Source organism: Oryctolagus cuniculus, chromosome 1 (genome assembly GCF_964237555.1).
Source record: "Oryctolagus cuniculus chromosome 1, mOryCun1.1, whole genome shotgun sequence".
Taxonomy (NCBI): domain Eukaryota; kingdom Metazoa; phylum Chordata; class Mammalia; order Lagomorpha; family Leporidae; genus Oryctolagus; species Oryctolagus cuniculus.
Genome location: NC_091432.1, coordinates 76529527 through 76555135, shown reverse-complemented (window position 1 = coordinate 76555135; position 25609 = coordinate 76529527). Strand labels below are relative to the sequence as shown.

General features: G+C 41.4%; 1 protein-coding gene across 7 annotated transcripts in view; it reads left to right on the top strand.

The window, feature by feature from the left end:
- The window catches only part of DLG2 (discs large MAGUK scaffold protein 2), a 2256157-nt gene that overhangs the window by 152972 nt on the left and 2077576 nt on the right, over window positions 1–25609 (top strand). The gene's annotated exons all lie outside the window — the stretch shown is intronic.

The window sequence follows — 25609 nt, the reverse complement described above, 5'->3', positions numbered from 1 at the left end:
GTCAGTGAGAGACAAGGAGCTAAAGATAGCCAATACCTAAATCGTGAACACTGTACGTGTCACAAAAACTTATGTGCAGATTTAGCTTGGCTGAAGACTTGACACACCTGCTCTTCATCATGAAGCTAAGCCTTACTCTCCATCAAGCACCTGATGTCATGATACCTTCCTGGATGTAAACATGTGTGCTGCAGTCCCACTCAAACCTTGTCTTCTTTGGATCTTCATTCAGACCCTGTCTCAAGTGCCACCCCTACCCTGTAAAAAGTATGACTCTAGCCTGGGTAGGAGCAGTTTTCTCTCTTGAAATTGTCTGCACTCATCCCTAAGTGTGTACTATTCCTTTACTTAATTTTTTTTAAAGATTTATTTTATTTATTTGAAAGAGTTACAGAGAGAGGCAGAGACAGAAAGAGAGGTCTTCCATCCACTGGTTCACTCCCCAGATGGCTACAATGGCCAGAGCTACTCCGATCTGAAGCCATGAGCCAGGAGCTTCTTCTGGGTTTCCCATGCGGATGCAGGGGTACAAGGACTTGGGCCATCTTCTACTGCTTTCCTAGGCCATAGCAAAGAGCTGGATCAGAAGAGAAGCAGCCAGGATACAAATTGGCGACCATATGGGAAGCTGGCACTGCAGGCATAGGTTTTACCCACTATGCCACAGTGCTGACCCCTCTTCTTTCTGAATAATGTAAAATTATCATGATTTATTGGACTAAAAAGGTTTATTGCAATGAGAAGAATGTATTTATTTTACTCAGCAAGAAGAGATTTTTTCTTAAGAATTTATTCTGGGGACAGCATTGTGACTTAGTGAGTTAAGTTGCTGCTTGGAGGCTGGCATTTGTTATGAGTGATGGTTCAAGTTCTGGCTGTTCCACATCAGATTCATTTTTCTGCTAATCTACCTGGGAAAGCAGTGGAAGATGGCCTGAATGTAGGGGACTCTGCCACCCATGTGGGAGATCTGGATGGAGTTGTAGGCTCCTTGCTTTTGCCTGGCCCAGCCCTTGTTGTTGCAGCCATTTGGGGAATGAGCTGGTGGATAGAAGATCCTCTCTTTCTCTCTTTCTCTCTCTCTCCTTTTCTCTCTCTGTAACTTTTCATTTCAAATAATTCAATAAATCTTAAAAAAAACCACAAAATTTTGCATTTAAAAATAAATTCATATTCTAGATTTTAAAATATCATTCAATATTTGTAGCACAACATATCATTTTCATAGTTAATGTAATTAAATATAATTATACTATAATATATAATAATATATAATATTTTAAAATTGAGAATATAAATATATACCCATTCTAATTAGAGATGTCTCTGAGTAATAGTTCTTTGTTTTTCAATTTACTTAATGAAAGGCAGAGTTACACAGAGAGAGGGAGAGACAGAGAGAGAAGGAGAGATTGCTTATCCACTAGTTCACTCTTCAAATGGCCACTACCACGGGGATTGGGCCAGGATAAAATAAGGAACTTGGAACTCCATCTGGGCCTCTCCTCTCAGGGGAACAAGTTCTTGGGCCAATATCCACTGCTTTCCCACTTATATTTATTTATGGAGCTGGATTGGAAGTGGTACAGCCAGGACTGAAACTGGCACTTACCATGATATGGGATGCTAGCATTGCAAGCAGTGGCTCAGGCCACTGCACCACAATGTAGACCCCTGAGTAATACCTTTTCTAAGGTGGTGCCAATAGGAACATAGCAGAGACAGCTGTATTTAGAGTTGGAAGCATATAGATTTGCACTGTGATTATATTATTGATGCTATATGATACTAGTTAAATTATTTAAGCTTTATGTGCTTAAAAATGTGAAAAGTAATTTTATCTTGGTTGTACTGTGGATTAAGTAAAATGTTCATAAAGCACCTATAAAATAGACCTGATCATTAGTAATTCCTAAATAAATGGGAGCTGTTATTGTGATTATTTACCAAATTTACTTTCATAAGAATCTTAAAGCAGTTTATCTTTATTAACTATGACAAGAATTGAAAAACATGTATAAGAAAAATATAAATCTCAAAAGTAAATCCAATTTCTTTCAGAAATATATAACAAAACATTTTTCATCAGAGTTAGCAAATGTCGTTAATATTGTGCTGATTAATAGAGCTTATTTTGGATTTGATCTGTCAGCATGATTGAGGTAGATTGTGCATTTTGTGAGGGCATGTTAAATGTGTCACACTTGAAGTATCTAATGGAGTTAAAAGACCTTCAAATGTTCAGAAACATGTTGTCTTTAATGTGTCTCCCTCTAGTTTTTAAAATTGTTTAAGAAATTTACTTAACTTACTTGCTAGTGGGAGGGAGCTCCCATTCACTGATTCGCTCCCCAAATGCCCACAATGGCAGGATTGGGGTTGAGGGGAGGCAGTGAAGCTAGGAGCTGGACACCCAATCTAGGTCTTCCATGTGAGTGGCAGTAACCAAACTGCTTGAGTCATCACCAATGACTCCTAGGGTCTGCATTAGTAAGAAGCTAGAATCAGGATCTGTAGCTGGGAGTTGGATAGGTAGCATAACATGGGAGTTGGCTGTTTTAACTGTTAAGCCAAATAGCTCTCCCACGTCTCACTTTAAAGCAACTCAAAATACAATACTAATATTTTATTATTTTAAAGATTCATTTATTTACTTTTTAAAAGATAACGTGGCAGGGAGAGATAGAGATACATATGTAGAGAGAGAGGGAAAGAGCAGGAGAGAGAGAGAGAGAGAGAGAGAGAGAATGAGAGAGAATGCTTCCATCTGCTGGTTCATGCCCCATATAGCCAGGGCTGGTCCAGGTTGAACTCAGGAACCAGGAACTCCATCAGGGTCTCCCACATGGCTAGGTCCCAAGTACTTGAGCCATGTTTAAATGCCTTTCCAGGTTCATCAGCAGAAAGCTGATTTGGAAGCAGAGGGGCTAGGATTGGAATTGGCACTCTGATAGGGGATGTCAGAATCCCAAGCAGTGACATAATCCACTGTACTACAATACCTATCTCAATGTTTTATATTTCAAACTGACAAATTCAGAGTATAATGGTTTGTAAAATAAAATTTTTTCTTTTATTTAAAGGGGAAGCAATCCATTAAAAAAAGCCATAAGTTATAAGGGATGGGTTTTAGAGTCAGCAGACATGTGTGGCTGGGAAAGATTTATTTATTTTCTGTGAAAGGCAGAGTTATAGAGAGGCAGGAGAGAGAGAGAGAGAGAGAGAGAGAGAGAGAATCTTCCATCAGTGTCGCTCCCCCTCTTCGTGGAGGAACGACACTAAGCCCTGCCTAGGCTTCATATCCGAGTCACGGCACCATTATGTCGCTCCCCGTCTTCGTGGAGGAACGACACAGGACCCTGCGCTGTTCTTTCGTCTGCTCGGCCCTCCCCGGGTTTGCTGCTGGTTCTTCCCGGGTTGGCTACTGTCCCTTCCACCTCCGTGGAAGGGCAGTTCCCCCTGGCCACATTCCCCACTTCTGCAGGGGAGCGGCACACCGCCGGCCGGCTCTCTCGGGGGCTGCACAGGTGTTCCCCTTAGATGTTCCCCATAGATGTTCCTGGTGCATGCCGTCTCTCTCCTCCTTTATAGTCCTCCTCCGCCAATCCCAACTCGGCTGCCCACACGCCGAGTACGCTGCTCTCCTCCAATCAGGAGCAAGTCCTACAGTTTATTAGTTGAACTGGAGGCAGCTGTGCGGAAGCTGTTTACTTCTCTCCCAGCGCCATATTGTGGGAGAGCAGATGCACAGAATAAGTCTTAATTCGAGTAACTTAGTCTAGTCCGGATTGCTCCCCACAGATCCCCCTTTCTTTTTATTTTTTAGCGTTGATACGCGCCTGTCTTCGGTGTCCCGCGGCACACACTCTGCTCTACTTGCTAGAGTTGCCACAGGCTCTTACAAGTCCTATCAGGCAAACCGAATCCGGGTCCTCTCTTCGCCATGTTGTGAGGAGGTTTTTAGGCGCTGATGCGTGCCTGTGTTCGGTGCCCTGCAGCGCATACTCTGCTCTGCTAGAACTGCCTGCAGGTGTTTACAAAACCTATCAGGCAAACCGAATCCAAGCCTTCTCATTGCCGTATTGTGGGGGAGACTTATTAGTGTTGGTTTGTGCCTATCTTCGGTGACCTGCAGCTCATACTCTGGTCGAGCTGCTTGCTGGCGCTTACCGCCTTAAATCAGGCAGACCGAATCCAAGCTCTCACATTGCAGTGTTGTAGGGAGGCCTTTTTATTTCTCTATTTCTCTATCTCTGGGCATTCCTATTTCTCCCATTTTACTTCTATCTTCCAGCATTCCTATTTCTCTTTTACTTCTAAACTTGTGTTTCTCTTATCCCCGCAGCTTCCCGCTGCCCGCCCCGAGGCTACTTCTCGGCGGGTTCCCGGCTGAGCCGCTTCAGCCCGCACCTCTCTCATCTGCGCAGCTTCCCGGCTTTGCGCGGCTCGGCTTCGCGCGCTCCGCGGTCTCCACGCTTAACCCTTTCGCGTCTGAACCACGGCCTACGCCAGCCCCGTTCCCTATCTATTCACGCCCCGTGCTCTCTCTGCACGCGGCGGCTTCCGCGAGTAACACAGCGTAGCTTGCGTCTCCACCACTAGCATTCAATCCAAGTTCCCCGGACTAGCCTGGCGAATTCAACCCAGCGTACGTCTCCGCCCCACGATTTGGCTTCCCGTCCTTTGCTCCCCGGGCTAATCAGACGGATCCCAATCTGGCTTGCGTCTCAGCTTCTGGTTTCAACTTTTCACCCCCTATTCCCGGGCTAACTTGAGAATCCCAAAGTGGCTTTCGTTTCAGCCTCGGCCTGCCCCCCGCGGCTTCAATTTCCCTAACACTTTTCTCTACCCGGTATGTTTCCCTAAGTTTTCTTCCAACAATATTCCTCCCTCATTTCTCCTGGCCTCTCCCCACAGTCCGCATCCGAGTCTGTTTGTTCTAGCTTTCACTTTCGCTTTCGCCCTTAGAGATTTCTCCCAGCTTCCCCCCGTAGTCCGTATCCGAATCTATGCCTAGGCTTTCAATAGCTTCTTCCGGCACCCTTTTCGTCCGGCTTTTCCCTAGGCTGTTTGCTAGTCTCTCTCTCCGGTATTTTCCTGCTTCTTCCCGTTTCTTCCCTCCTAAGTTTGCTATCCGTCCTAGGTTTCCTATCCGAATCAGGTTTCCTATCCGAGTCACGGCACCATTATGTCGCTCCCCCTCTTCGTGGAGGAGCAACACTAAGCCCTGCCTAGGCTTCATATCCGAGTCACGGCACCATTTTGTCGCTCCCCCTCTTCGTGGAGGAACGACACTAAGCCCTGCCTAGGCTTCATATCCGAGTCACGGCACCATTATGTCGCTCCCCGTCTTCGTGGAGGAACGACACAGGACCCTGCGCTGTTCTTTCGTCTGCTCGGCCCTCCCCGGGTTTGCTGCTGGTTCTTCCCGGGTTGGCTACTGTCCCTTCCACCTCCGTGGAAGGGCAGTTCCCCCTGGCCACATTCCCCACTTCTGCAGGGGAGCGGCACACCGCCGGCCGGCTCTCTCGGGGGCTGCACAGGTGTTCCCCTTAGATGTTCCCCATAGATGTTCCTGGTGCATGCCGTCTCTCTCCTCCTTTATAGTCCTCCTCCGCCAATCCCAACTCGGCTGCCCACACGCCGAGTACGCTGCTCTCCTCCAATCAGGAGCAAGTCCTACAGTTTATTAGTTGAACTGGAGGCAGCTGTGCGGAAGCTGTTTACTTCTCTCCCAGCGCCATATTGTGGGAGAGCAGATGCACAGAATAAGTCTTAATTCGAGTAACTTAGTCTAGTCCGGATTGCTCCCCACACATCAGGTGGTTCACTTCCCAAATGGCTACAATAGATGGAGTTGGGCAGATATGAAGCCAGGAACTAGGAGCTTCTTCTGGGTCTCTCACATGGGTGCAGGAGCCCAAGGCCCTGGGCCATCTTCTACTGCTTTCCCAGGTTACAGCAGAGAGCTGTATTGGAAGTGGAGCAGCCTGGACTTAAGCCAGCACCCATATGGGCTGTCAGCACTACAGGTGGAGGCTTTACCCGCTACGACTCAGCGCCAACCCCCACTGTGGGGAGCAACTGGGACTAGACTGTTACTCGAATTAAGACTTATTTTATGCATCTGCTCTCCCACAATATGGCGCTGGGAGAGGAGGAAACAGCTTCTGCACAGCTGCCTCCAGTTCAACCAATAAACAGCAGGACCTGCTCCTGATTGGAGGAGAGCAGCGTACTCGGCGTGTGGGTAGCAGAGTTGGGATTGGTGGAAGAGGACTATAAAGGAGGAGAGAGATAACATGCACCAGGAACATCTATCTGAAGGAACACCTGAGCAGCCCCCGAGAGAGCCGGCCGGCGGTGTGCCGCTCCCCCGCGGAAGTGGGGAAAGTGGCAGGGGGAACCGCCCTTCCACAGAGGTGGAAGGGACGGTAGCCAACCCGGGAAAAACCAGCAGCAAACTCAGGAAGGGCCGAGCAGACAAAAGAACAGCGCAGGGTCCTGTGTTGTTCCTCCACGAAGAGGGGAGCAACATAATGGTGCCGTGACTCGGATAGGAAACCTAGGAGGGAAGAAGCGGGAAGAAGCAGGAAAATACCGGAGAGAGAGATTAGAGAGAGCCTAGGGGAAAGCTGGATGGAAAAGGTGCCGGAAGAAGCTATCGAAAGCCTAGGCATAGACTCGGATACGGACTACAGGGGGAAGCTGGGAGAAATCTCTAAGGTCGAAAGCGAAAGTGAAAGCTAGAAGAAACTTAGACTCGGATACGGACTGTGGGGAGAAGCCAGGAGAAATGAGAGGGGAATATTGTTGGAAGAAAAGTTAGGAAACATACCGGGTAGAGCAAAATGTTAGGGAGGATGAAGCCGTGGGGGCAGGCTGAGGTGGAGACGTAAGCTAGCTTGGGATTCGTCAAGTCAGCCCGGGTAGCAAAAGGCGAAAAGCTAAAACCAGAGGCGGAGGCTAGGTTGAATTTGCCAGGTTAGCCCGGGGAACTTAGACTGAATACCGGTGGCGGAAACATGAGCTAGGCTGTGTGACTCGCGGAAGCCGCCGCGTGCAGAGAGAGTGCGCGGGGCACAAACGGGGAGAGCGCACGGGGCACGAGTAGGAAACGCGGGGCTAGCGCGAAGGCCGTGGTGCGGGCGCAAAGGGCGGAGACCACGGAGCGCGCGAAGCCGGGAAGCCGCGCAGAGCCGGGAAGCCGCCAAGGGGCGAGGCGCCGAGAAGCAGCCTCGGGGAGGGCGCCGGGAAGTCACGGGGATAAGAGAAACAGAAGTATAGAAGTAAAATGAGAGAAATAGGAATGCTGGCAGATAGAAGTAAAATAGGAGAAATAGGAATGCCCGGAGGTAGAGAAATAGAGAAAAATAAGGCCTCCCCACAACACAGCAATGAGAGAGCTTGGATTCGGTCTGCCTGATTAGTAAGACGATAAGCACCTGCTGGCGGCTAGCAGCTTACCCGCTGCAGCTCACCGAAGACAGGCACATTATCAACATCAATAAGTCTCCCCACAATACGGCAATGAGAGGGCTTGGATTCGGTTTGCCTGATTGGTAGGGCTTGTAAGCACCTGCAGGCAGTTCTAGCAGAGCAGAGCATGCGCTGCAGGGCACCGAACACAAGCATGCATCAGCGCCTAAAAACCTCCTCACAACATGGCGAAGAGAGGACCCGGATTCGGTTTGCCTGATTGGTAGGGCTTGTAAGCACCTGTGGGCAACTCTAGCAAGCAGAGCAGAGTGTGCGCCGCGGGGCACCGAAGACAGGCGCGTATCAACGCCAAAAATAAAAAGAAAGGGGGATCTGTGGGGAGCAACTGGGACTAGACTGTTACTCGAATTAAGACTTATTTTATGCATCTGCTCTCCCACAATATGGCGCTGGGAGAGGAGGAAACAGCTTCTGCACAGCTGCCTCCAGTTCAACCAATAAACAGCAGGACCTGCTCCTGATTGGAGGAGAGCAGCGTACTCGGCGTGTGGGTAGCAGAGTTGGGATTGGCGGAAGAGGACTATAAAGGAGGAGAGAGACAACATGCACCAGGAACATCTATCTGAAGGAACACCTGAGCAGCCCCCGAGAGAGCCGGCCGGCGGTGTGCCGCTCCCCCGCGGAAGTGGGGAAAGTGGCAGGGGGAACCGCCCTTCCACGGAGGTGGAAGGGACGGTAGCCAACCCGGGAAAAACCAGCAGCAAACTCAGGAAGGGCCGAGCAGACAAAAGAACAGCGCAGGGTCCTGTGTTGTTCCTCCACGAAGAGGGGAGCGACATAATGGTGCTGTGACTCGGATAGGAAGCCTAGGCAGGGTTTAGTGTCGTTCCTCCATGAAGAGGGGGAGCGACACCACACCAGTCCTTTTTTTTTTTTTTTAATCTCTCTCTCTCTTTGAAAGGCAGAGTGACTTAAAGGAGAGATGGAGATGGGGGTAAGGAATGGCAGACCTTTAATTTCTTGGTTCACTTCCCAAATGCCCACAACAACTTGGGGATGGGGCAGTCTGAAGCAAAGACCTCAATCCAGGTCTCCTGCATGGGTGGCAGGAACCCAGGCACTTGGACAATCATCTGCTACTTCCCAGGTGCATTAGCAGGAAGCTGTATCAAAAACAGAGGCAGGTACATGGTTGCAGGGGAAATTTATTTTTCTTTTTAAAAATATTTATTTATTTGAAAGGCACAGTTACAGAGAGAGAGAGAGGGAGACTGAGATGGAGACAGGAGAGAGAGAGCGAGCGAGTGAGCTGCACAATAGCACTGGGCCAGGGTGAAGTCAGGAGTCAGAGACTTCTTCTGGGTCTCCCACGTGGATGGCAGAGACTCATGCCCAAATAGGATGCTGGTGTCACAGGTGGCAGCATAACCCACTATGCCACAACACCAGCTGCTGATGAAATTTCTATAGGTTGATCTGTCATTGCTGTAATGAACTTTAATTCCCTGGATTAATGTTGTTTTAGTTTAAATTATGAGAGGTATTTAAAAAGTTTGTGGAACATATGTATTATGAAAAACTATGCATGGATTTCAAGTTGTTTTGCATCAAAATAAACCAATTTCTTAATTCTAATTTTTCCCCACCTTTCTGAAGTACCCTGATGAGATAGTTTGGAGAGGTCTTAATAGAGAGATAACCATCTAGCAAAGACTTCAAAGTAGGGATGCAGCAAGCAAGTGAATTTCTGGGAGAAGAGTATTTCCATAAAAGAGAATAGAAAATACAAAGCCTTAATGTGGTGTGTTATTCTGTGTCACCTCTTGGGTTGGGTCTGAAAATTGGCTCATATATGGGAAGTGAGCAAGACACTGTGACTTTTTGTTGGGGCAGCCACCTCAGCCTCCTGCTCCTCTTTTCTTAACTTTTTTGATTATGGATAATAAGTAGCACCTTTATTGGCTTTGCTTCTATTTTGTCTCTAGGGACACCATGCTGTATTAACCATCTCTGAAACTCCTGTGTGTCAAGCTCTGTTAGCTGTTCACCTGACACTGCCAGTCATTATAGTAATTGTGGCCTCCTGTCATCTGGCAGTTAAATGCTGCCAGTTTTTCAACTGTGCTACTCTCCTTTCATCATCCCTGACTCACAGGGAAGTGCCACTGCTGAAATTATCAGTAATGCTAGTGCTCCTCTTGCTGGTGCATTTTTTAGTGGCCTTGCTGAATTGATGTGTCCCTTGGACTTTCTTTTTTTACATTTTTATTTAATGTATACAAATTTTATGTATTTCCCATATGGACTTTCTTGTAGAATATAATCCTAGATCCTCCTGACTTTTGAAATGTAATCACAGGACCCGTGCTGTGGACATAGCAGTTTAAGCTGCTGCTTGTAGCACTGGCATCCCATATGGGCACTGATTTGCATCCTGGCTGCTCTACTTACAATCCAGCTCCCTGCTAATGTTCTTGGGAAAGCAGCAGGTGATGGTCCAAAGTGTGGGCCCCTGCACCCATGTGGGAGACCTGGAGGAAGTTCCTGGCTCTTGGCTTTGGCCTGGCCCAGCCCAGCCATTGTAACCATTTGGGGAGTGAACCATCAGATGGAAACCTCTCTTTCTCTGTCTCTCTCCCTCTCTCTGTAACTCTGCTTTCAAATAAATAAATCTTTTAAAAAAATGTAACCACTCAAGCAAACCAACTTCGTTAACTTCTTTTTTTCTCCTTCTACCATCTTTCAGGGAAGCATAAGCATTTCTCCTGTACTAAGTTGACTATTGTTTTTCCCAGCTTTCTAAGATCCATCAACAGAAAGCTTCCTTCTTCCCCATACAAGGATTGTTTTGGGGGTGGTTGATAGAATCTGGTGTCCCTGGGGACAGTATACAGGGGAAACCAACAAAGGTACTGCTTAACATCCATAATTTAAAAAAAGCAAGAAAAGAAGAGTAAGAGATTGAGAAGATTGCACCAGTAAGAAATAACAGTCTTATGCTTATTTCCCAGATCTGAGCCAATTTTCAGACTCAAACCTATTGAATGAGGTTGAGTTTTAACCCTAGGTTACGATGTTAAATCCAGTGTCTGAAATGGCTGTAAATCAAAGAATTTTTATCTATTCTGATACTCCTACACCCTTATCAAGGACCATCAATGTCTAATCCTAGGTGTGCCCCTTATGTGTGCCAGCTTATTCTTTAGGTGTAATTCATTCATTCCTTACCAGGCTCAGTGGTCATCAACTCGGTTTATATGAAGATTTTCAAAGATTTTATTGACTTATTTGAAAGGCAGAGTTACAGAGAGAGAAGGACACACACACACACACACAGAGTTAGGACACACACACACACGCACACACACATACACAGACACACAGAGATAGAGTGAGAGCGAGAGCGAGAGAGAGAAACACACATAGGTCTTTCATTTTGCTGGTTTACTCACCAAATGTCTACAACTGCCAGAGCTGAGCCAGGCCAAAGCCAGGAGCCAGAGTTTCATCTGAGGCTCCCATGTGGGTGCAGGGCCCAAGTACTTGGGCCATCTTTAGCTGCTTTCCCAGGCACATTAGCAGGGAGCTGGACTGGAAGTGGAGCAGCCTGGACTCAAACTGGCACCCATACAGGATGCTGACATTGCAGGTTGTGGCTCAACCTGCTTTGCTAGCTGGTCTTATTAAGATTTAATCTTAGTTATTAGTCTGGCAGCCAGCAGAATTCGAGAGAGCTTTTGTGTTGGGAGTGGCTGTGTCACCTCTTTTGTGAAGTAGCTTCATCTGACTGCGCCTGGCTCCAAAGGAAGCTCTGTAATGGAATCTAACTGTGTCTAAGGAAGCAGAGGTAACAGGTTTAGTGAGCATGTAGTCAATTTCTGCCAAAATGTTTCTAGGTTTTAAAAGGGTATATTGTGAAGAAGTTGATCTTTTTGAGCTCTTTACATGCTGCTTTTTGGGCATACAGTGATTCCACTGGGATTAACTTTTTTCTTGCTTAGTGATATGTGCAAATGTTTGTTACGGGATACCTTCTAACAGTATTTGAACCTCTTCCCCTATTCATTCCATTTCAGTGTATTTTTTTCTAGTTTTACATTTAGATTGTTCTAATTATTTTTAATCTCTTTTGTGATTTTTTGTATTTATTTATTTAAATAACAGAATGACAGACATGAAGAGGTAGGGAGAACAGGAGGGAGGGTGGGAGGTATAGAGAGAAAAAGAGAGGAGGGATGAGTGTTTTCCATCTACTTTCCCCAAATGCCTGCAGCAGCTGGGGCTGGGCCAGGCTGAATCTAAGAGCCAGGAACTCCAATTCGGATCTCCCACATGGGTGGCAGGAAGTCAAGCACTGAGGCCATTATCTGCTGCCTCCAGCATTTGAACCATGTGCTCTGGTATGGAATACAAACATCTCAGGCATTAGCTTAGCCAGCTGTGCTGCAATGCATGCCCCTTGTGTTTTTCAAATATTTTCTATTGATGACTTTTAAGTTGAGATAAAAATTTTTCCACAGGTAAAAAGAAAATTGAGGTGGTGGGTGAGTGAATTAAAATCATTGAACATCAGGTGAATATTGTATAGTGGTAGATATACTCCTGAACAGTTGATTCCTAATCAAATCATATTTTGCCTTTGATAGTTATTTTAAAATTGTAGTTTTGATACAGTGGAAAAAATATAGAGCAAGTTGATGAAAGAAACAGAAATAGCAATAGGAGTTACAGGTTTGAATTATATCTAATAAATAAACTCTGAAAAAATTGGGGCACACTTTGTTGTCCTTGTAATGTTTCATTCACAGAAAAGCTTGATAAAACATGAAACCAAGAAAAATCATTATTTATGAACATATCCCTTCGAAATGCAGTAAGGCCTAATTTAGCAGGTAACGAGCCTCATCTCATCACAAATCTTTTAGAACAAATATTACCTCATTTTCAGAGTTCTACTTGCTAGTCTAATAATTTGATGTTTAAATATGGTTTTCATTATCAGTAAGCTTTTCTACAAAGAGGAAAATATTTTAATTATCATTTCACATGTGAAGAAATGGAAATATTGAGAAACTTTAGCATATTTAAGGATCACACAAGTCTGGATTAGAACTCTAATTCATTATAGCTGACTTTTACATGTAATATTTCTACAATCACAGGGAAAGTTTAATCTCAAAATATTAAATTTAGAAATGATCTTAAAGGGCAGCTGCCTTTTATCACTGAGGAAATGAGGCTCAGAGAGGCTAAATGACTTCACTGTTACACAATTAGTTTACCTATGTAACATATGGGTATGTTCTGTGTTTTATGTAATAAGTATTGTCCATAATAATGAGTACTATTTTCTAGTTATTACGTTAAGTTCTGAATCAACAACAATAAGTTGTGCTCCCCAAGAGACTCATAGTCTGATAGAACAGATTGGCATTTTAAGGGATTTTCAGAGAAACTTTACAATAATTGATCAAAACTTAGCGGCATATCTTAAGCCTCATAATTTTCTCATTAAATTTCTATTTTATAACGATTACACTGGAAGTGTTGTGGTTTGTCTCCCCTATTCTGCTCTTTTCTAATCAGAACATTTCAGAACTTTTTTCCCAATGGGAACTCTTCTTGCCATCTGTAATTTATGTTATTTGCATCTGATATACACTGTCAGACTGCTGTACTTTGGCTAACGATCTGGCCAAAAGCAAACTCTTGTTTTTTTATGAATTTTTATTTGTAAAAGGATTTATCTATTTAAAAGGCAGAGGGAGAGAGGGAAAAGGAGGGGAGAGAGAGCCAGAGGGATGGAGGGAGGTAGAGATTGAAGCGCGCTGGCTGTGGTGGCCATTGGAGGGTGAACCAACGGCAAAAGGAAGACCTTTCTCTCTGTCTCTCTCTCTCACTGTCCACTCTGCCTGTCAAAAAAAAATTAAAAAAAGAAAAAAAGAAAAAAAGAAATTTATCTTCCATCTTTTTTTTTAAAGATTTTGCTTATTTGAGAGGTAAAGTTACAGAGAAAGGGAGAGAAAGATTTTGTATTTTTTAAAAAAACTTTTATTTAACAAATATAAATTTCCAAAGTACAACTTTTGGATTACAGTGGCTTTTTCCCCCCATAACCACCCTCTCACCTGCAACCATCCCATTTCCTGCTCCCTCTCCCATCCCATTCACATCAAGATTCATTTTCAATAATCTTTATATACAGAAGATCTACTTAGTATATACTAAGTAAAGATTTCAACAGTTTTCACCCAAACAGAAACACAAAGTATAGAGTACTGTTTTAGTAGTAGTTTTACCATTAATTCACAAGTACAACACATTAAGGGCAAAGGTCCTACATGGGGAGTAAGTGCACAGTGACTCCTGTTGTTGATTTAACAATTGACACTCTTATTTATGGCGTCAGTAATCACCTGAGGCTCTTGTCATGAGCTGCCAAGGCTATAGAAGCCTTTTGAGTTTGTAACCCCAATCTTATTTAAACAAAGCCATAGTCAAAGTGGAAGTTCTCTCCTCCCTTCAGAGAAAGGTACCTCCTTCCTTGATGGCCTGTTCTTTGCGCTAAGATCTCACTCACAGAGGTCTTTCATTTAGGTCATATTCTTTTTTTGCCAGAGTGTTTTGGCTTTCCATGCCTGCAAAACTCACATGGGCTTTTTAGCCAGATCCAAATGCCTTAAGGGCTGATTCTGACACCCGAGTGCTGTTTAGGATATCTGCCATTCTATGAGTCTGCTGTGTATCCTGCTTCCCATGGAGGATTGTTTTCTCCTTTTTTATTCTATCAGTTAGTATGAGCAGACACTAGTCTTGTTTATCTGATCCCATTGACTCTTAATCTTATCATTATGATCAATTATGAACTGAAACTGATCACTTTGACTAGTGAGATGGCATTGGTACATGCCACCTTGATGGGAATGAATTGGAATCCCCTGGCACATTTCTAACTCTATTGTTTGGGGCAAGTCAGCTTGAGCATGTCCCAAATTGTACATCTCTTCCCTCTCTTACTCCCACTCTTATATTTAACAGGGATCACTTTTCAGTTAAATTTAAACACCTAAGAATAATTGTGTGTTAATTAAAGGTTCAACAAATAGTATTAAGTAGAATAAAAAATACTAAAAGGGATAAATATTAAGGTGTTCTTCAACAGTCAGGACAAGGGCTGATCAAGTCATTGTTTCTCATAATGTCCATTTCACTTCAACAGGTTTCCCTTTAGGTACTCAGTTGTCACCAATCAGGGAGAACATATGATATTTGTCCCTTTGGGACTGGCTTATTTCACTCAGCATGATATTTTCCAGATTCCTCCATTTTGTTGCAATTGACCAGATTTCATTTTTTTTTGCTGCTGTATAGTATTCTGCAGAGTAAATATCCCATAGTTCCTTTACCAGTCTTCTGTTGATGGGCATTTAGGTTGATTCCATGTCTTTGCTAAAGTGAATTTTATTGCAATAAACGTTGAGGTACACACAGCTCTTTTATTTGCCACTTTAATTTCCTTTGGGTAAATTCCAAGGAATGGGATGGTTGGGTTGTATGGTAGGGATATATTCTGGTTTCTGAGAAATCTCCAAACTGACTTCCATAGTGGCTTTACACCACCAACAGTGAGTTAGTGTTCCTTTTTCCGACATCCTCGCCAGCATCTGTTGTTGGTAGATTTCTGTATGTGAGCCATTTTAACTGGGGTGAGGTGAAAATTCATTGTGGTTTTGCTTTGCATTTCCCTGATTGCTAGTGATGCTGAACATTTTTTCATGTGCCTGTTGGCCATTTGGATTTCCTCTTTTGAAAAATGTCTATTGAGGTCCTTGGCCCATCTCTTAAGTGGGTTGTTGGTTTTGCTTTTGTGGAGTTTCTTGATCTCTTTGTAGATTCTGGTTATTAACCCTTTATTGGTTGCATAGTTTGCAAATATTTTTTCCCATTCTGTCGGTTGCCTCTTCACTCTCCTGACTGTTTCTTTTGCAGTACAGAAACTTCTCAATTTGATGCAATCCCAATAGTTAATTTTGGCTTTGACTGCCTGTGCCTCCAGGGTATTTTCCAAGAAGTCTTTGCCTGTGCCAATATCTTGCAGGGTTTCTCCAATGTTCTCTAATAATTTGTTGGTGTCAGGTCGTAGATTTAGGTCTTTAATCCATGTTGAGTGGATTTTTGTGTAAGGTGAAAGGTAGGGAATCTTGCTTCATGATTCTGCACGTGGAAATCCAATTTTCCCAGCACCATTTATTGAATAGACTGTCCTTGCTTTATGGATTGGTTTTGGATCCTTGATCAAATATAAGTTGGCTGTAGATGTTTGGATTGATTTCTGGTGTTTCAATTCTGTTCCATTGGTCTATCCATTTGTTTCTGTACCAGTACCAGTACCAGTACCATACTACAACTGCCCTGTAGTATGTCCTGACATCTGGTATTGTGATGCCTCCGGCTTTGTTTTTGTTGTACAAGATTGCTTTAGCTATTCGAGGTCTCCTGTGTCTCCATATGAATTTCAGCATCATTTTTTCCAGATCTGAGAAGAATGTCTTTGGTATTTTGATTGGTATCACATTGAATCTATAAATTGCTTTTGGGAGAATGGACATTTTGATGATACTGATTCTTCCAATCCACGAGCATGGAAGATTTTTTCATTTTTTTGGCATCCTCTTCTATTTCTTTCTTTAAGATTTTGTAATTCTCATTGTAGAGATCTTTAATGTCCTTGGTTAAGCTTATTCCAAGGTATTTGATTGTTTTTGTAGCTATTGTGAATGGGATTGATCTTAGAAGTTCTTCCTCAGCCATGGCATTGTCTGTGTATACAAAGGCTGTTGATTTTTGTGCATTGATTTTATATCCTGCTACTTTGCCAAAATCTTCTATGAGTTCCAATAGTCTCTTAGTAGAGTTCTTCGGATCCCCTAAATAAAGAATCATATCATCTACAAAGAGGAATAGTTTGAGTTCTTCCTTCCCAATTTGTATCCTTTTAATTTCTTTTTTTGCCTGATGGCTCTGGCTAAAACTTCCAGAACTATGTTGAATAGCAGTGGTGAGAGTGAGCATCCCTGTCTGGTACCAGATCTCCGTGGAAATGCTTCCAACTTTTCCCCATCAATAGGATGCTGGCCGTGGGTTTTTCATAAATTGCTTTGATTGTATTAAGGAATGTTCCTTCTATACCCAGTTTGCTTAGAATTTTCATCATGAAAGGGTGTTGAATTTTATTGAATGCAATCTCTGCATCAATTGAGATAATCATATGGTTTTTCTTCTGTGATTTATTATGTGGTGTATCACATTGATTGATTTGCGAATGTTGAACCATCCGTGCATACAAGGGATAAATCTTACTTGATCTGGGTGGCTGATCTTTCCGATGTGTTGTATTCTATTGGCAAGAATTTTATTAAGGATTTTTGCATCTATGTTCATCAGGGAAATGGGTCTGTAATTCTCTTTCAATGCTACATCTTTTTCAGGTTTAAGAATTAATGTGATGCTGGCTTCATAGAAAGAATTTGGGAGGATTCCCTCCTTTTCGATTGTTCTGAATAGTTTGATAAAATTAGAATTAGTTCTTTAAATGTTGAGCAACAACTTACTATTTTATTCCTTTGAATGTTTTTTTGTTCTACTTACTACCATTGGTTTTACTCTTTAATTAATTAACACACAATTATTCTTAGGTGTTTAAATTTAACTGAAAAGTGATCCCTGTTAAATATAAGAGTGGGAATAAAAAGGGAGGAGATGTACAGTTCAGCACATGCTCACTCAGACTTACCCCTAATGGTAGAGCTAGAAACATGCCAGGGGATTCCAATTCATTCCCATCAAGGTGGCATATATCAATGCCTTCTTACTTGTTAAAGTGATCAGTTTCAGTTTATAACTGATCAAAAAGATAGGATTAAGTGTCAACGGGATCACATAAATAATACCAGTGTCTGCAAATAATTTATAGAATTAAAAAGGAGAGAATGATCCTCCATGGGAAGCAGGATACACAGCAGACTCATAGAATGGCAGATATCCTAAACAGCACTCGGGTGTCAGAATCAGCCCTTAAGGCATTTGGATCTGGCTAAAAAGCCCATGTGAGTTTTGCAGGCATGGAAAGCCAAAACACTCTGGCAAAAAAAGAATATGACCTAAATGAAAGACCTCTGTGAGTGAGATCTTAGCGCAAAGAACAGGCCATCAAGGAAGGAGGTACCTTTCTCTGAAGGGAGGAGAGAACTTCCACTTTGACTATGGCTTTGTTTAAATAAGATTGGGGTTACAAACTCAAAAGGCTTCTATAGCCTTGGCAGCTCATGACAAGAGCCTCAGGTGATTACTGACGCCATAAATAAGAGTGTCAATTGTTAAATCAACAACAGGAGTCACTGTGCACTTACTCCCCATGTAGGACCTTTGCCCTTAATGTGTTGTACTTGTGAATTAATGGTAAAACTACTACTAAAACAGTATTCTATACTTTTTGTTTCTGTTTGGGTGAAAACTGTTGAAATCTTTACTTAGTATATACTAAGTAGATCTTCTGTATATAAAGATTATTGAAAATGAATCTTGATGTGAATGGGATGGGAGAGGGAGCAGGAAATGGGATGGTTGCAGGTGAGAGGGTGGTTATGGGGGGAAAAAGCCACTGTATTCCAAAAGTTGTACTTTGGAATTTTATATTCATTAAATAAAATTTGCAAATAAAAAAATTTAATAAAAATGTAACTTTTGAATTAAAAGTGTTTATTATTGAAGATACAAATAAAATTTAGAGATTCATTGACCCTGGCTGAAAATGACAGGTAGCCCTTTCTGAGATGTCACGAAAACATGTTTTCCTTTCATAGGTGACTTTATTAGGTATTCTTCTATCCTTACCTCATGTTCCTGTTTGTCCCTCAGTCTCTGAAACCCTTTCCATTATTAATGTTTATTCTTTCCTTAAATCAGCTCGTTAACTCATTTTGTCTCTAGTTTAAACTAGTATGAGTTTTAAATAATTTCTGACCCCATCCCACATTACTACCTCATCGTTAACTCTCTTTCAAAAGGTTGAGGCTTAGAGTTGATGTGCCATTTCAGTGCATATTATACTATAATCATAAAGCTGAAAATGGAAAGCTTAATTTTTGCTTTTATAGGGTGTCATAATGCCCCAGTGTCAAAGTACCCCTAAATCAAAACAGTTGAGTCAAACGAATGTGAATAGGTACCACTATACTTCTCAGAGGGCTGTACTTGAAACATTATTTGGAGTTTAGACCCAAATTAACTACTTTGTATTGTCACCTGGACTCCATGTTTCATAGAATTTATAACACCAGTGTCTGTAGGTACTCCCAGTAATCTTCATCTACTTGTTATGCTTTAATACGTACTCCTAAAAAGCCAGGTTCTCTTTCCATAAGCTGTCAGACAGTGATATTGTAGTTGTGTTTGCTTAATGTATTTCATTCTTGGAAAAAATAATCAATCATCATTATAATAACTTTGTCTTAATTCAGAGATCTGTATTTTTAGAACTCTATTTTCAAAAACAGTCTATAACCAGAAATTGAGCATAAAAACATTTGTGGGCTATTAAAGTATATTTTGTTATAAAGCTTCTGCATTCTAAACTTTATGTAGCAAGTTAAGCAGATGAACAAAGTGACAGGTAATAGCCTGTCTTTTGGAAGAAATGAGAAAAATGTCTCTGTTAAAACATAGAAACGAAAGATGCTAACATTTGTATCATGTTTTCTATGAGCCAAATCATCTTAAATATGTTATTTCATTTAATCCTTTTTGCAGCCTTATAAACTTTTATTCTTTTTGTACAGGTGGTGAAATTGCAACTGTTTTATGATTTGCTTAAGATGATACAGCTAAAACATAGAAGGGAAAAACAGACCTTTAAAAATAATATAGCAGACAATTATTTGAGGCAAGGATGATTCTAAATCCATTATGCATATAAATGCTTTAATTTTCTCAAGAGTTTGATGAAGTAATTATCATAATTTTACAGATGAGGATATTAAAACATGAAGGGGATAAGTAACTTATTCAAGTCATATGCTGAGAAATAGAGGTGGAATTCAAATCCAATCTGATTTCAGAGCTTATACTTTTTTGTTTGTTTTAAAGATTTATTCAGTTATTGAAAGGCAGAGTTACAGAGAGGCAGAGGCAGACAGAGAGAAAGAGAAAGAGGGAGGGAGGGAGAGGGAAAGACAGAGAAAGAGAGAAAGAGAAAGAGAGAGAGAGAAAGGGAGGGGGAGAGAGAGAGAGGAAGAGAGAGAGAGAAAGAGAAAGAGAGAGAGAGGAAGAGAGAGAGAGAAAGAGAGAAGGGGGGGAGAGAGAGAGAGACAGAGAGAGAGAGAGAAAGAAAGAGAGAAAGAGATCTTTGATTTGCTGGTTCACTCCCCAGATGGCTGCAACGGCCAGAGCTTGCCAATCCAAAGCCAGGAGCCAGGAGCCAGGAACTTCTTCCTGGTCTCCCATGCAGGTGCCATGGCAGAGAGCTGAATCGGAAGAGGAGCAGCCAGGACTCAAACTGGAGACCAAATGGAATGGTGACCCTTCAGGCAGTGGCTTTACCTGCTATGCCATAGCGCTGGCCCCCAGAGCTTATACCTTTACTCACTAAAATATGTGTGTCTAGCATTTATGATCTTACTAACAAAAGAGGGTGCTATAATTCCTATTCGCCTTCCAAAATCTGGCCCTTCTTCTTAATAGCCTGGCAATTTCTTCCTGACATAAAACATTTACTATTGAAGGGAGGCTCTAATATGCACTCTCTTTTCGTATCATCACTCTATACTCTACTACAGCTTGTTAACTTTTTGTTCCATAATCCCAGTAACAGCCCTAACAGTTATTAGGATTCTTACTTACATTAAAAGCTGAGGAAACAAAGAATTAAAACTAAAGTAATCCAAGTTCACATAGTTAATGAGTAGCAGGTCCAGAACTCAAAATCACATTTGGGTCACTCATACATTGCTAGTGGGAATATAAAATGGCAGAGTTATTATGAGTTTAATGTTTTATTTTAAAATTAAAGATGCATTTATAATATATTCACACATCCTTATATTTTACTCACTAAATATGTCTACCTATCATTTATGATGTTATTAATAAAAGAGAGTGCTAAAGTGCTATATGTGAATGTTCATAAAAGCTTATCTTCATGGGATGGTGCTGTGGTGTGGCGGGTTAAGCCTCTGCCTGCAGTGCTGGTATTCCATATGGGTGCTGGTTGGAGTCCTGGCTGCTTCATTTCTGATCCAGCCCCCTTCTGGTGCACTTGGGAAGGCAGCAGAAGGTGGCCTAAGTACTTGGCACCCTATACGCACAGGGCAGACTTGGAGGAAGCTCTTGGCTTCCGGCTTCGGATTGGCCTAGCCCTGGCCATTGTGGCCATTGTGGCCATTTGGGGAGTGAACAGGCAGACGAAAGATTCTCATTCTCTTTCTCTATCTCTCTTTCTCTCTCTCCTTTCTCTCTATCTCTGCCTTTCAAATACATAAGTCTTCGTTTTTTAAAGAGGGTTATCTTCAGCAGTCAAAACCTAGAATCATCTCAGATGTCCTTCAGTAGGTGAATGGTTAAACAATCTGTGGTGCATCCCTACAATGGAATATGACTTAGCAATAAAAAAGAGTGAACTATTAGTATATCAATTAATTTAGGTGAATCTCTGGGGAATTGTGCTGCGTGACAAAGCCACTGTCAAAAGTCAAATACTAAGGGGAGGATGGCCCAAGTGCTTGGGCCCCTGCATCCGCATGGGAGACCAGGAAGAAGCACGTGGCTCCTGGCTTTGGATCGGCACAGCGCCGGCCATTGCAGCCATTTGAGGGGTGAACCAACGGAGGGAAGACCTTTCTCTCTGTCTCTTTCTCTCTCACTGTCTAACTCTATCTGTCAAATAAAAAAAAAAGTCAAATACTTAAAAGAAAATATTATAGGATTCCATTTACATGACAGTTTGAAAAGATAAAATTTTAGAAATAGAGAACAAATGAGTAGTTGCTATGGGCTAGGAATAGAAGTGGAGATGGGGTAAGAGAGGTTGGATTACCTACAGATAAGGAGTTCACTTTATTTCACACTGGTTTTTCCTTATTTTTAATTAAATATATGTTCTATTATTCTAAATTAATTTAAATTAGTTTTAGTATAAAGGAAACATATCAAAACTACTTTAGAGAAACAAACTACTGGGGACTCGCACTATGGCATGGTGGGTTTAAGCCACTACCTGCAGTGCTGGCATCCAATATGGGTGCCAGTTCGTGTCCCGGCTGCTCCCCTTCTGATCCAGCTCTCTGCTATAACCTGGGAAAGCAGTAGAAGATGGCCCAAGTCCTTAGGCCTCTGCACCCACGTGGGAGACCTGGAGGAAGTTCCTGGCTCCTTGCTTTGGATCGGCTCAGCTCTGGTGGTTGCGGCCAAGTGAGTAAACCAGCGGATGGAAGACCCACCCCCCTCTCTCTGCCTGTTCTCTCTGTGTAACTCTGAATTTCAAATAAATAAATAAATCTTAAAAAAATAAATAGTGACTGTCAATAAATATAGGTTTCCTTTGGAGGTTATAAAAATGACCTGAACTAGATAATGATGAAAACTGCACAACTTTGTGAATATGCCAATAGCCATTTATTTCACTTAATCTCAAATCTGTGCTCATAAGCATTATGTGAGAAAAACTATACCTAGATAATTGGACATAATTTATAATATACAGGCTAAATTTTTTGAGTAATGTGCATTTGTCCCCTACTAGATCATTGAGGGGCACTGTCTTGTCTTATCCTTGATATTTAGCAGAGACCCTGGGCACATTGCTGATGCTGAGTAAATAATTAGCTTTAGGGACTAATATTTCTATATTAGATCAAATATACTAATATTTCCATTTCTTATGATCTTTTTGATAATCAGTGCATAAAACATCTCATATGACTCTTAGAAAATATAAAGTATAACATTGTTTTGTCTTAATAGTAATGCTAAATGTTGTATGTAATTAATAACCCTTTATTTGGGACCAATTCTGAATCTGTTGTAAATTTGTTAAAGAAATAGGGGAGGTGAGCAGAAATTCTTTGTAGAATAATAAGACATCTATAAATAGAGATCTAATTCAAACATTACCTTCTTCACTTACCAAATAAAACCTACTGATTTCCCTAGGTGGAATTAATCTTTTCTTTGATTATAGTCTTGTAGCAAATAACACATAATTCTAGTATAGTATTTATCCCAGCAGGTAGTATTATTTATAGATTTTTCACTCTTCCTTAGAATGTGAGCACTTAGGGTCCGGCATTGTGGTATAGTGGGTAAAATTGCTGCCTGTGATGCTGGCATCCCATAGGGCATGGATTCATGTCCCAGAAGTTCCACTTCTGATATAGCTCCCTGCTTATGGCCTGGAAAAAGCTGCAGAGGATGACCCAAGTGTTGGGGGCCCCTGATACCTACATTGGAGACCAGAAGAAACTCCTGGCATCTGTTTGGCCCAGCTCTGCCTGTTGCAGCCATCTGGAGAGTGAACTAGTGAATGGAAGACCTCTCTAATCTGTCCCTCTCTCTGTATAGCTTCTTCAAAAAAAACGTAAATTTTTTTTAAAAAAGAATGTGAACACCAAAAGAACAAGAACCACATCTTGTCCTTTGTACCTCTAATGGCTAGAGTATTGCTCAAAAAAGTTAATGAATGAATGGATAAATAATTATATATACTATGTAAACCAAAGTATGCCACTCTTTAACTAAGAAAGCTTTTGTTAATCTGGTGAGACTATGTGGTTCTTTCACTCAGTAAGGAAAGGAAATGGTAGCATTAGGAAGTTAATGCAGTATTTAATTAATGGATTTTGAATATGTAAGTTAGTAGAATTTGGTCTTTATTCATGTTTGACTTCTAAAAATTAGAAGAACTTAAGACCAATTATTCTAAGCCAAAACAACTTTATTTTTGCATACTATTTTTCTTTCTTGAGTGAATAGCTTTTCCATTGTAAGAGTATAGGAATCATTTTCAGAATATTTTCCTGGTTGAGTGTTGCACTTTTCAGTTAGGTTCCCTTAAAAGTTGATAACAGTTATATATGTGAAAGTTGCTCAGAAAATATAGTGCCTTTAAACAGAATAAAATATGAGTATTATGCTTAGAAAATTGGCATGGAGTTTTGGGAGCTCCATGGAATATCCAGATTGTTAAATTTTACTTTTTACCATTTATCTCACAGTATATCATGAACATCTTCCTACATTGTTAAAGTTTTTACAATTGGATTTTTAGTGGATTCAGAATACTGTGTTCAATAGATAGAATGATTTTCATAACTAGACTGTGATTGTGTAATAGTTTTTTTACAGTTTTAATATATTTAAAAAATGACATGACAAGTAATATTTTAATCATACAGATTGTTTTCCTTCTTTTGAGTTATTTACTTGGATTAAATTCCAGAAAGTAGGATTACTAGGTCAAAGGGTATAGATATCTTCATGGCTCTTATAATGTGTTAAGAGGTTATATTTCAGTTTTTCTCAATTTAAAGTTTCATCAACATTGTATGAGTGTACTACTTTTATAATAACTTCAAAAACACTAGGTATTAATATTTAGATATAGACTATTTACAATATGTTTTTCCTTTGTGGTAAATTTTCTGTTTCTATTTGTGTTCTTTTAACTGCTAGTACCTTTGTGTTATTTTAATATCTAACACTTAAATAAACTCTTTAGAAATAGGAGATATTATCCTTTCATGGTTTATAGAGCAACTGTTTTCCAGCTCTTACTGCTTTCCTTTTATTTTAGTATTATCTTTAAGTAATGGACTTTCAAATTTTATGGATTTAGTAATGTTTCTTCGTGAGGGGCTCTGCTGCAAACTTTATAAAGTTAACACCTATCAAAAGAACTGCAAATAGTGTATTGTGTATTTATAATTTATAATCTGTTATTCACTTTTAGTTTTCTTTTTGTATGTGGAGTGACGCATGGATTTATGTTATTTGTGTTGTAGAAGAACTAAGTCCAGGGGCCGGCGCTGTGGCACACTTGGTTAATTCTTTGCCTGCGGCGCCAGCATCCCATATGGGCGCCAGGTTCTAGTTCGGCTCTCCTCTTCCAGTCCAGCTCTCTGTTGTGGCCCAAGATGGCAGTGGAGGATGGCCCAAGTGCTTGGGCCCCTACACCTGCATGGGAGACCAGGAAGAAGCACTTGGCTCCTGGCTTCGGATCAGCCTAGCTATGGCCGTGGCGGCCATTTGGGGAGTGATCTAACGGAAGGAAGACTTCTAAGACTTCTCTCTCTCTCTCTCTCTTTCTCTCTCTCTCTCTCACACTGTCTAACTCTGTCAAATTAAAAAAAAAATTAAGAAAAAAGAAGAACTAAGTCCAACGGATAAAGGCAGCATTGGAAACTGCCTTAGTTGAGGTTCCTATACCAGAACATTGTAAGTTTAGTAGCTGTAACAAAAGAAACTTACTTCACAAGACTCTGGAGGCTGGGAAACCTAAGATCAAGTTAGGAACCAATGCAGTGTCTGGTAAGGGCACTCTCTTCCTTGTTTGTACAGGCTCTTTTCTCCTTATATCTTTGTGTTGCAGAGAACAGAGAGAGGATACAAGCTCTTGTGTCTTTTCCTAATAATGGCATCATTTCCCTTCTTGAGGACTCCTCCCTCATGACCTAATGGCATCCCAAAGCACCACCTCCTAATAACATCACACTGTGGGCTGAGAATTTAATATATGAATTTTTGGATGGGAGGAGTTCTGTGGTGGGTGGAAACAGTCCTTAATAGAAACAGGTAAACTAGCAGCACAATATTGTGGAAAGAATTTGGGCTTTGAAATTGATTATATCTGTATTTGTATGTTTACTTCATTCATTACTGATATATCTTGGGTCAATTTCCTGTGTTCCATAAGTCTCTGTTTCTTTATTTGCAAAATGAGAGTAATAATAGTGCTGACCTCAGGAGTATTGCAAGCAATGCATGCTTGTAAACACTTAATACTTGTACGGTGCCTGGCATGTGGTGAAAACTCAATAAATTCCTACTATTTAGATAATTACTTTTTTTCTACTATTGTCAGCAATATATGAAGCCTGTTATTACCTAATATATTGTACTA